The sequence below is a fragment of the Aythya marila genome (assembly GCF_965140915.1).
Source record: "Aythya marila genome assembly, chromosome: 2".
In the NCBI taxonomy this organism is placed as follows: Eukaryota; Metazoa; Chordata; class Aves; order Anseriformes; family Anatidae; genus Aythya; species Aythya marila.
In genome coordinates this window covers 53,800,025-53,812,516 of record NC_139043.1, presented here as the reverse complement: position 1 = coordinate 53,812,516, position 12,492 = coordinate 53,800,025, and the positions used below count along the sequence as shown (strand labels likewise).

At 42.1% G+C, this 12,492-nt stretch overlaps 1 protein-coding gene across 5 annotated transcripts in view; it reads right to left on the bottom strand.

Moving 5' to 3' along the window:
* Positions 1 to 12,492, bottom strand: part of TNS3 (tensin 3) — a 247,992-nt gene that overhangs the window by 206,888 nt on the left and 28,612 nt on the right. Inside the window, exon 1 of one of the 5 annotated variants that reach the window (XM_082754610.1) lies at positions 6,090 to 6,270. The exons of 3 other annotated variants lie outside the window; for them this stretch is intronic. The gene's annotated coding sequence lies outside the window, so the exon portion shown is untranslated. Of the gene's footprint in view, positions 1 to 6,089; positions 6,271 to 12,492 lie in introns of those variants that run through there. One more of the 5 variants, XM_082754612.1, reaches the window with a different exon arrangement.

Sequence of the window (12,492 nt, the reverse complement as noted above, 5' to 3'; positions counted from 1 at the left end):
TAAAAAGCAATCCCACCTCCAGAAGAAACATCTAGTGGACTAATCTTGGTATCAAACAACCAGGAATGCTTGAGCTATGCCAGACCAGAAAACCTGCCTCTGTCAGTCTCTCCTGGTGCAGCTCTTGCACTTCACACTGAACTACCTAACTGGCAAAGGGAGAACCAGCACACACAGCATAGACACAAAAGACCACAGGACCTTTAAGTCAGGACACTCCTGATGTGGAAGACAGGTTCAAGCTCCTACTCTCCTTCGCTTCCACGTGTCAAGATGGGCATCCCACAGTGCTATGGTATCTCCATGGCTCAGCATATACTCTTTTACTAAATGAGTAAATGTATTTACTAGTCTCAGATCCTAAAATCAACTTTTTTCCCCTCCCCTTCCCTATGAGATGCCTTCCATTCCCCCTCACTCTCCCAGATACCAAGTTTTCTCCCTGATAGCAGCAAGTCATATTCACTGGCCAGTACAAATCCAGCTGCTGCCCTGTGGGGAATAGTTGGCCCACAATTTTAGGACTTAAGCTAGCCAGCACAAAGGACTGCAGCTCACAGTGGACAATAGGAGAAGGTAGTCACATCTGCAAGGAGCAGAAGCAGCAGCAACCTGGTACTGAGCAGCAGGCACAGAAGGTGCCACACAGCTGTCTAGGCTCTCCTCATCCCCTCCAGCAGAAAGGTGGCAAGCCAGATGGAAATGCCCCCTGGGCCATTTTCAGCAGCAACCACCTGCTAAATCACTAGAACAGAAACAGAACTGAGGCTTAAAAAAATAAAAAATGTATTAAGCAGAATTAATCCAGTTACTTAGACAAAAGCGGCCTAATCTGGACAGGAGGAAGCCTAGCAAAAAAAAAAAAAAAAAAAGTTTGAGATACTTGCTTGCTTAGAGAAAGTGCAATGGGTTTTACTTTTTAAATTGGTGCAAAGGAACACTGCCAGAGAAAAGATTTCTGCACAGGTCCTCATATTCACCACGATTATATTACGCAAAAACAGTCAGCCCTCAACAACTTACATACTAGTACGTTTTTTTCTTTATCATTTTTAATTTTAATCTTAACTTTTCAAATTAATTTTACTAGTAGCAGCTGCAGAAAAAGAGAGACTTCCTATGGAGGAAGAAAAAGAAAGCCAACCCATTCTACTTCAACTAAAAAGACTGCTTTAAATACATTTCTTCTGCTGATCAGTGGGAATGTATTTTACAAAATAGAGTCTGGGAAATGGTAAGCAAAAGGGTGCATGGTACGTTGAAAGTTTTATATGTGTTCTGAAGTTTTTTTCAACAGAAGCACTACACATTCACTTACATTGCAGTATTCTAGTTTACCCAACTAAAATTAACTCAAGGGAAAATAAAGAACAGTGTTTTAATTGAAAATACAACCATATGCATGTAGGTTAAAGTCATCATCATACACTTTTTCACTATCCACAAGCATACAGCTTTCAGTAAACTAAAAGGAAAACCCAGATGCCCTCAATTCTTTTGTTTGTTTGTTTCTGTGGTTAAGGTTGAGAAAATAGCACCCCACCCTTGTCTTTCAGTATCAATCAATCCAAGTAATCAATCCAAGAATAATAGATTTAAAAAAAAAAAAAAACAACACCACCACAAAGAAGTACATCCAGAATACATACACCTAACAGACCACCCTCCAAACACCACCACTCTTTTTCATTCTACAAAAATCACAAATAAGTACAGCACCAAATGAATTAAACAACCTCTTTCTGTTATACCCAAAGCTGGAGGAGTGAAGAGTGTCCACATAGCTTAAAGAACTACAAAGACAACAGCATCTTCTCTTTCCCTGGCTGCTTAATTTCCTCAAATTCCACTGGAAGCAGGCTGCATCAACACACCTGCCCATTAGATTACTGCAAATCAATCTGTCACCTTATGCCTCCAGCAATTCATTATTTTAATTCTGGTATCACACAGGCCTGTACCCTCAGGGTAATTAACCTTGCATGCGCAAGAAAGGGAGGGAAGGAAAAAGGGTGAACACCCAGTCCCTGTGAAGCAAGACAATGTTAATTTTGTATCAGTGTCAGATCACTACAATACATGCCGCAGGCGATGGAAAATCTGCCTTAATATATCAAGCGCATGACAACCGCAACCCACCCACCCCCAAACTTACCAAGGCCTGAGTATGCAAGTCCAGTTTTGTTTCTAACCAGTGCAAGGAAACAACTTTAAAAGCACAGTTGCACAATAAAATACAACAGATTATCAATTCAAGTAAGAAAAAAGAGAGATGGGGGCTTACATGGATAAAGTGCGTTATCATTATCACCACAGACTCTCCCACATTTCTATAAAGACAGTTTAAACTTAACTCAACCTCCTTGTTTTTTCATTTATCAACTGCAGCCATTTCTGTTTATTCTGCCATTCCTGACATTGTACCAAAGGATTAATTTTAAAAATTGAAATTAATACAATGAAGTACACCCCTGTTGGAGTGCTATGGATGTTGCAAGGAGCAGACTGCTCTATCCCCAGGTGTGAAATACTATCTTCCAGGCTGCTTTTCTGGAACTGTTTTCACTCATGAACTTATGGCAGGCCCCACTTTGGGAACACTGACCGGCTAAAACTTTAATAGCTGTGACATTTCCAGGATGCTTGCTTCCCCCAACCTTATCCTCTGCCCCTCAGTAAAATAATTTGCTGCCAAACACCTGCAAACGCTTGCAAGCAAATCCCTGTCTTCATGTAGGCCTGTGGTCTAAGAAACAATTAACCAATTCCCAAGTCCAAATTGATTTTTAGGGAGGAGGTACAGTCACCTGCTCACTTCTGCCTTCCAGCCACAAAGGTACAGAGGCCAGGAGAAACAAACAACAACAACAAAAAAAAAGCCAGAATCACTAGCTCCGTGTCCCCTGCCACTCCTGTTACACACATCCTCTTTCAGAGTCTCCATCAAGAGCGATTTTCCAAAAGAAGGCTCTTCAGAAATAGCTCAGGTGTAGCTGATGTACAAAGACACTCATTTGGCTTTGGTCACTTCTGGATGCCTTCAGGCCTGTACTTGAGCTTCCTGTATGGGAGGGCCAGAAGCCCAGGGCAGACTGACCTGCAAAGTTTCTTTTCTAGGCTTCCGTCCTTTGATGCCAGTCAGGCTTGGTCTATCAATCCATCTTTGTGGGAAACAACAGGATTTGCTCCATGGTACTATTTTACTCAAGCAACTCATTTTAACTCTTAAACCATCAACATGAGGTAAATGAATACCTTACTTAACATCTGGACAAACACCCCAGAGAGACCTTACCAACTTCACTCAGTGACTCAGCATAAGAAAAAGCAATTACACTGCCCATGCAACAATATTTTAGGTTGCACTTGATCAGCAGAAAGTACAGCCAAAGTTGTACTTACAGGAAACATATTCGCAGAATATACACAGCACTTTTCACAACACAATACAGCAACAAACAGCAATGTGCAAGCTGTTTCAGGAGCTTCCTCCCTCACCCTCCCCCTGAAAAATAAAGCTGCAAGTTTATGAAAAGTCTTGCCAAGCTGATGCATAGGGTACATTCAGCACTCATTGCTATGGGAAGCATTGTACATCCTTAGCAGGTACACAGTAGACAATCAGGATTTGTTCAGTATGTGAATGGGTAACAACTTGATCATTTAACAGGCAGCCTCAGTAGGAATAAAACAGAACAGTAGGCCCTAAAATTAAATGCCTAAACAACCATTATAGTTCCTGTAGTATGTTTAGCGAGTTCTAGATTAATTTCCTTCTTTTGCAAATGTTTCACCACATTTGTTTTTCCCCTTCGTTACACCTGCTCACTAATTTTAGCAATGCTTGCTAGTTTCCATCTTTTTTTCTTTTTTTTTTTTTTAAGAAAAAAAAAAGTATGTTTAGGAAATATGCAAGTAACTATACTAAATAATGTCTTACTCAGTTAAGCCTCACTGATACACAACACAATATTGCTTCACTCTCTGTCAGTTTGGCCATTTCCAAAAAATAAGGATGACACAAAAAAGATATGAAACTCTTCATCAGCTTGTCAGAAAGAAATTTCTGTATTATTCCAGTCTTCTGCACTATTCAGAGTCTCAGTGATACTACACCTTCTTCCAAACATAGAACGTGCAGTCAAAGAGACAGGTTGTCTCTTAATACATCTAGGGAATATACTCTAGTCATCCTGCAAAGCAGCAAAAGAACTCAAAACAGGGAAATTTTTCTGTATCCAGATGTACTTTATGCACAGCCAGGAAACAGGAGCGGGCCAGAGAAGGTAATGCCTACACTAACAATAACCCCAAAATACTACAGTTGTTCAGTAAAACAAAGTGTGAACTGCAGAGAGGTACACAGGGTTAAGTCAGAAATTGCAAGAAACACCGATTAAACCATTTGTGGCCATTGCCCACTCTAAATAACAGTTCCTTGTGGCACACACACGTTAAGAAATTGTATGTTTTTGTTTAATCCATGGAATACTCTTGGCAACATAACGCTAAGTTACTACCGCATGTATTTCCAACAAATTAAATGACTGAGTAAGCCTTCCAATAAACATTAGTTATTAGAAGTAACCAGTTTAATTACAACAAACAAACAAAACCTTTTGGCTATTTAAAATGAAAAACCCACTATTTGCAGTACTTCAGAGTTTCCATTTTACAGCTTCAAAGTCATCAAGAATCTCATTAGTTCAAGAAAAGGTCCCATTTAACCCTTTACTGAATACTTTTAGCCAATTTACTGCAGCAGCTTCTTTTAAAAATTAGCCAGCTTAAGACATCTGTAATCACTCATGGCATTGAGCAGCATCCAGAAGTTTCCTATCAAACATCAAATAACAGACCCCAAGTCTCCTTCACGTAGCCTTCTATACCTGTGACTCCCACCACTGTTTCATTTCATACCTAGTAAAAGGTAAACATGGTGATTGCAAATGGAAAGGCTGCTACCAGATGCTCCTCAATGCAGAAAAATTATATACCACCTAGCATATAAAGAGCATTCAAATAAATAAATAAATAAATATATGCAAAATGTGGTAATGAACAGCTAATTCTAGGTTTGGGACTGAAATGTTTTGCTGAGGCACAACTCCTTGCCACTCAGAAGGAGACCATGCCAACTTCGGAGATTATGACCTTGGAGCAGGAACCATCCAAACAAATGCCAAAAGCTGTTCATGACATAAGTTGGCAGAAGAAACACAAGGATCCCAAACCCGGATCCTTGGGGTTAGTAAGGAAAGCGTTCATAAATAACTAGACAATTTGACTTTTTCTTTCTGTCAGACAGCTGACAGCTCAAGACAGCGACAGCAAACCACTGCAAACGGGGAGAAGCTGGCCATCAAGAGACATCTGCGTTAGCACCGAAGACAACAAGCTACTCCCTTCACCACAGACGACAAAACTTTGTAGTACGGTGGGTTCAGGGCTGTCCCAACACGGCTTCGGGTTCAACACCCCCGCGGGGAGCCGCCCGCTGCCATGCAGATGTTCCTTCCAGTCGTTTCCGCGGTGGTCCTCACGAACAGCCAGCAGCAGCAGCGCTCCCTTCCCCCTCCTCCCCAAAGCCTTCAGGGCTCCAGCAACTTTCCAGGAGAGCGCCACACGCCCGGGCACTGCTCCTCTGCGCGCTGAGAGCCCCCGGCGCTGGTTCAACAACCCCAGCAGCACCTCCCCGGCTCCTGCCGCCATCCCGCCCTGCCCTGCCCGCAGCAGCTCCCCGCCACCTTTGCCCCCAACAACCCTTGAACCCTCTCGCCGAGGGACGGGGACCCCGAGCCCTCACACCTGCCCCAGCCCAGCACCCCCCCGCTGCCAGCAGGCAGGCCCTGGGAGGGAGAGGGGGGCAGCAGCCGCCCCAGCCCGGCGGCGCACGGCTGGGGACAGCCCCTTTTTCCCCTTTTTTTTTTTTTTTTCTCCCCTTCCCCTTCTTCCCACCCCAGCGCGGCCCCAGCTCCCCTCTCCCCTCCGCCGCCTCTGCTCGCCCCCCGCCGCCGCAGAGCCCCCTCGGCCGCCCCGCCGGGAACAAAGCCCCGCGCAGCAGCGCCGCGGCCGCCCATGGTCGTTACCTCGCTGCCGCGGGGACCCCCTCGGCCGGTGGCGGAGCGGCTCAGCTGGAGGACGGGAGAACTAATCTCATCTCAACTCATCCTCCCCACAACCACCACCCCTCCTCCTCCTCCTCTAGCGCTTCACACACTTGTTTTTATTTCCTACGGTCCCTCCCGCCGGAGAGGAACCTCCAGCGCCCCGGTTAAGGCAGGGGAGGAGGCGGGGAGGAGACGCGTAGCACCGCTCGCGGCTTGGGGGCGGGGGGCGCTGCCTATCGGGCCGGGCCCCGCTCCGCTGGGCTCCGCCGATACCGGGCTGCCTCGGCCCTGCAGGCACCCTCGGGGCCCCGGGGCTGGCCGGCCCTGCGCACCCTGCCTGTGCCTTGAAAGTTTTGAGCCGAAGTGCAAGGCCTCGGAGTTGCAGTCCCGAGGACGCGAGCGCTTCTCTGTGCCCCGGCCGGCCAGCCATGGCTGCCACAGGAGGGGAGAGAGCTTGGAGCCGCCGGCAAACACGTGCAGAGCAGCTACAGCACAAAAAGCACACGGGTGCTGAGGGGTCTGCGCCATCCGCAGCAGCTGAGGCTCCAGGAGGATCCCCCAAGTCCCATCTCGGCTACTCCCAAATGCCATAGGTCCCCTAGGTACACACACTGCTGACACGCATAATGTTTATACACCAAGAACTACCTCTTTCTTGAGGTACTTCAAGAAAGGTCCTTCAGCTCCACACCTGGGGTTTCTGCAGGATCCACAAACCAGCACTGTCCTCTACCTGCTGGATCACAGCTGCTGCCATCTGCACGATCTCAGATGCCACACCAAACAGCCAAAGAGCATGCTAGTTTCAAGTTTCTTGCACAATACTTATATATTCACTGAAGTGAAGATCTAAGTGGAATTAATAAGATTGAGATGTCTAATGCAAATCATGCTGTCAGCTGGTAACTGGGGCCTCACCTGAGGGGTGCATTCACATCATTAGAAACAAAAGAAGGTATTTGAACATTTCTCTTACGGCTCGGACCCGCTGTAAATGAGCAATGGCCATACTGACGTGGTATCTTGGTACCTTCTTTTCAGCTGCTGAAAATCCAGAAACAAACTCATGGATACAAATCCTAGGCAGGAACAGATACCTTACGCTGACAGAGGCAAGGTTTACAGCCCATTCTAGCACCAGGCATTTCCTCCTGGCTGTTTAGGCAGTAATACTGTGATAAACACTGGCAAATCCCTTGCCTTGAGGAGGAGGAAGCACCCCCTAGAAATCCCAGAGCTAGGCTTTAAAGCTCAAATGTTGGTCTGTTGCGATGCCTTTTATTATGGGAACAGGCAAACAGGTAATCCTATGGAAGGCACTGACATTCAAATATTGAATATATTTGGTATATTGCTATCTCTGAGAAAGTAATGTAACAAACACTGGCCAAACTAAAACAAACTAGTTCCCAGACATGCTTACAGTCCCATTCGGACAAGACTATATGGTATTGCTAGGAAAGCCTGACTATATTTTAAAATAATAATAATAATAAAGACAGACAAAAATCTTTAGTATACTTTTTAAACTTCTTCTATCCCTTTGTACCAAGTAGAGAAAGAGAACACATACTACAAATCTTTTAGATGTGCAGCCCACTGTTCTTAAAGACAGTTTCTCCTAAACTTTCTGCTGAAACAATGCCATCTGCATCATCCCACTCTATGCGTCATATGTAAATAATACCTAACGTATCCCTAAATTAAGCCAAGAGACTCTGGTAATGGGATCGATCACTTAATCAGCAGTACACACAATCAGCACCTCCAAAGCCTCACAATATTTGGTGTTTTATTCTCAAAGCCCCATCACGTGGATCATTTTATTACCAGAAAATTTCACTGGTCCTTAAAAAAAAAATAATAATTAATTTTAAAAAAAGGATTACAATCAGTTGCAGACTTTCATGTGAAATTTTTAAGGCCTGAACCCTTGAAATTATTATATTTAAAAAATAATTATTATATTTTTTAAAATATATTAAAAAATCTACTATTCTGTGATTTATCACTCTGACACATGACTTTGAAATGCTTGAACTTTGGCAATACTTCATATATATGCAGACATCTGCTTCTAGATGAATGTTTTTACATATAAATGGCACTAGCAAAATATATATATATATTTATTTTTGCATACCACCTGCAATGCTATGTGAAGAGTCACTGTCAAACTGTCAGGAAGTTTACATAGGGTTACTGCCACAGAACTAGGTTCGTGTAACTGTATGTTCTTTACATTTTATAACACACAGCCTTTACAAATATTTCCTTATATGTTTAAATCCATAACTATCACTTCTATATTCTGAATTTCACCCCTTCTCCCTGTACTAGGAATAGGGGGAAAATACAAAAGGAGAGGAAAAATCTATGTTTGTTTTAAAGTGCTTTAAATGTATCTGAACCTGCACAAAGGTGTAGTCTGACTAAGTTAAACACTCATCTTGGATACACACTGCTGAATCAAGGCATCTGCTGTGTGAAGGGAGTTGCTAAACTAACCTAACCCAAACAGGCTAGTGTTGTACTTTAATGACACCATGAATACTTTAAAAAGTCCAATGAATGGAGTAACAGAAAATATCTGTGTGACACATATCTTTTACACGCTGACGGTCTTTTGCTCCTGATTTAGAATGGTGTTTTATTCTTAATGTATCTACAGAAGCAGCCAAATTTGATAAATGTTTCTGTTACCCAAATAAAGCTTTTAAATTTTTTAATGCAGAGAGACTGCTTACTTGATCATCACTGAGCCAAAACTAACCATAGAACACTTGTCAACAAACAAGAACCTGGAGACCAAGCTATGCAGAAAGGTATTCAGCACTATTTACCTGCTACTCTTATGTTTAAATATCACATTTCCAGACCAAAACAGATTTTTTTCATGTGCATAAAATATATACATTGATGATATATGCTATGTTTATAACTACTCTTAAGGCATACAGATGCACATCTGTTTAGTGCTGAGATTACTTCACCGTTACAAACCTTCCCTTCAGCAAAGCTCCTAAACTTTGGTACCAAAAAAAAAAGTAGGCCACTTAATACAAGTCTGTAATCTGACTTCAGTGTCAGAGATTATAAAAGAATAGTTTATTTGGAGCTTCTGTAATAGCTTTAAGCTATGTAGCATCAACAGTAGCATAAGAATTGACAGCACTTCATAAATGTCTCCCCAGCAGCTCTGCATTTTGGCTTGAACAACCACTAAACCCCAATCTGTACTACAGGCTCACTATTCTTCATGCAAGACTTGCTTTGCTATCATACAATTTTACCATTCTTTTCTAAGGCCTTTTCCTGTGATAACAAATATAGTAAAGTTTTACCTTTCAGCTAGAGAATTTTAGAATGGGTGAATTATAAAACAAAAACAGGACGAAAAGTACTTCATAGAAATAATAATACAAAAATCCCTCCAGATGGTAGTACAAGAGACCACTCAATTGATCAGCTCCGATTTTCTTAAATCTGACATGAAGAAAAACAATCTGTTCCTTCAGGAGAACAGAACATTTGTGGTTTGTGGATTGCTATGCAAATAAAAAAATAATAAATAAATAAATAAGGATAATCAGTATCTCAGTACTGCAAAATTTGCATTATTTTCCCAAATAAGTAGTTTACCAAGTTTTCTTCCAGGGGCATTTTCATATACATCTGCAAGTCAGGCAATTTCTGGAACCTATTGTACTCTTTTGGAGAAGACTGATAGGAAATTAACTGAGAAACTAACTGAGAAACTAACTAGCTTAATCTTAACAAAAGATAATAAGAAACAATTTCAGACTTAGCCAGGACTTCAGGTCTTAACATTTTTTCCATGAGCAATCAGTTAAAAAAAGCACAAATTAACAGTGCTCATGTTTTCATGTGCAACAAGAAAAAGTAGGGTTCCATGATAAATAGGCTTTATTATTTTCTTTCATTTTCAGTAAAACAAATCCATACAGCTGTGAGCACCAGGCTCATTTTTCACATGTTTTCAAGCCACCACACCAACTAACCATATTTAACCCCGTTATATGTTCTAGGAATCAACCCATATGATCTGTTTTCCAACATCGACTTCCTTGTAGGGAACACAATGTCTGTGATAGTCAAAAAGCTCATGTTAACTCTGTTGGCTCATTAAACACACTAGTGGTGTGTTACAGGTGCAGCAACAGGAAATATCAGTATAAATTGACCTTCTGAAACATTCAGTTGGTATGAATGTCAATATGAGCAACAAAAGAGAAATACAAAATCTCCCTAAAACATATGAATAACACAGTCCACACCTTCAGTGTACTGAGGAAAATTTACCTTTAATCTAATTATCATTTGCTGCTCTGATTCTTTATGAAACAGGGATAAGGACAAGTATCTTGCACAGTATCTACAACATCTTCTCCTTCTATTAAAGTTTCACATTTTCATAATAAACAAATGTATTTTTGCAGGTTATCTGCTTGCCAGGCAGAAGGACGTGTACATTGCCCACTACAGGATAGTATAGGCATGCTAGGACTACACAGTTTTTAAGGTAGACTCATTTACATTATGGTAAAATGAGTAGTATACATGCAAATACTCATGTCATCCAATACTTAATGCCTGTGATATGACAAACATTTTCCTGGCACTTAACATTATCTGACAAACTTTTTGCTATTCTCCAGTTTCCTAGAACTGTTCCTCTTTTTTCTTTTTTTTTTTTTTTCTGTATTTTTCAGAACAACAAAAAAAAAAGCATTGAGAAAAAACTACAGTGAGAACCACTACATTTGGCAAGTTTAAAAGCGAAATTGTAAAGACTGTAAAAAAGCTTCTGATGCACTATAAAACTGGTATTTTATATAACATATGCTACCATTGCTATATTCCAGAAAAAGTTGGACTCCAAAAGATGCTTTCAACACAAGTCTGGTGGTACTGAGTGAGGCAAGCCAAGTGTTGATACAGTTGGAAGGAAAGAGAATTAAATGAAAAATAATACAGTTGCTGCTTTTTACTCTTCACAGAACTCAGTTCCTCTCATAGGACTTGGACAGAAGTTCTACCCATAAGGATCAGTTGCACAATCCTACAAACGTTGTGATGGAAGGCAATGAAGAATCAAACACCGTGTATCATAGAGTCAGCGCAATGTGACTGGAAGTTTAGTGCAGAGCATACAGTTGCTGAGTGGCTACTGAAAGTTCAAGAAAACAGAGAATCAAGAATACGATGTCAAAGCAGGCCTTACCAAGCCTCAGTGCATCATTCTGTGTACCCTTAGCACTGATGACTGCCTTTTCCATGGCAGCTTCAAAGTGATATATTCCTCCCTCCTCCACACAGCAAGATAGGATCCGGCTCAGAACAACATACAGGGGATTTTTTTGCGGGGGAATCACCCACATATTCCATAGTTACCCACTCTAAACCACTTAGTCCAGCAATTACACACCTCCCCCAGTGCATGTATGTGCTCAGCTCCCTGTGTTCAAGAGACTGAACTCCCTGAAGTTTCCCCACTGAACTTCTGGGGACCTTGCCAGTGCTTCACAGCACTTTTATCTTGCACTAGAGTCCTACAGCCTTCTGTACTCTGTCTTCTGACTGGTACGGCCGGTGATCCTGTGCCTTGCCCATGACAAACAATTTTGCTGTTTTGTGTTTTGTTTTGTTTTGAGAAAACAGCTCTGAGACAGAATCTGCTGTACATGTTGTGTGCCTGTGAACACCATATATATATGTATGTTTGTATGTATAGTACTGCATAGCCTGGGCAATATCAAGCAAGACTTCAGTGTTCTGGGGGCCCAAGTGAACAGAGTGGGGACCCAGGTAGTTTTCTCCTCTATCTTGCCAGGTAGAAGCAGAGGTGGGAGCAGAAGTTGACACATCATGCAGACTAACACATGACTGGTGTCAATGACAGGGCCTTGACTTCTATTATCATGGAAGGTACTTCAACAAATACAGGTTACTGGGGAGAGACGGGCTCTACCTATCTACTAAAGGAATGAAAATCTTAGTACAATATGCTTTAAACTAATGAGCCTGGAAAGTGGGGCCCTAAATCATGAAACTCACATACTCACGAGCAACAGGATAGAAGAGCACACCTACTGCAATGCCCCTCAACCCCAAAACAACATTGTCAGAAAGGTGAGGCAGCTGAAGGCCCACATAAAACACCTCTATACAAATGCACACAGCATGGGTAACAAACAAAAGGAGCTGGTAGTCACTGCCCAGTTGGAAAACTATCATTTGATTGCTGTCACAGAAATATAGCAGGGTGAATCACATGATTGGAGTGCTGCAATCAAGAGCTATAAACTGTACAGAAGGGACAGTCAAGGAAGGAAAAGTGGGGGAGTTGCCCTCTATGAAA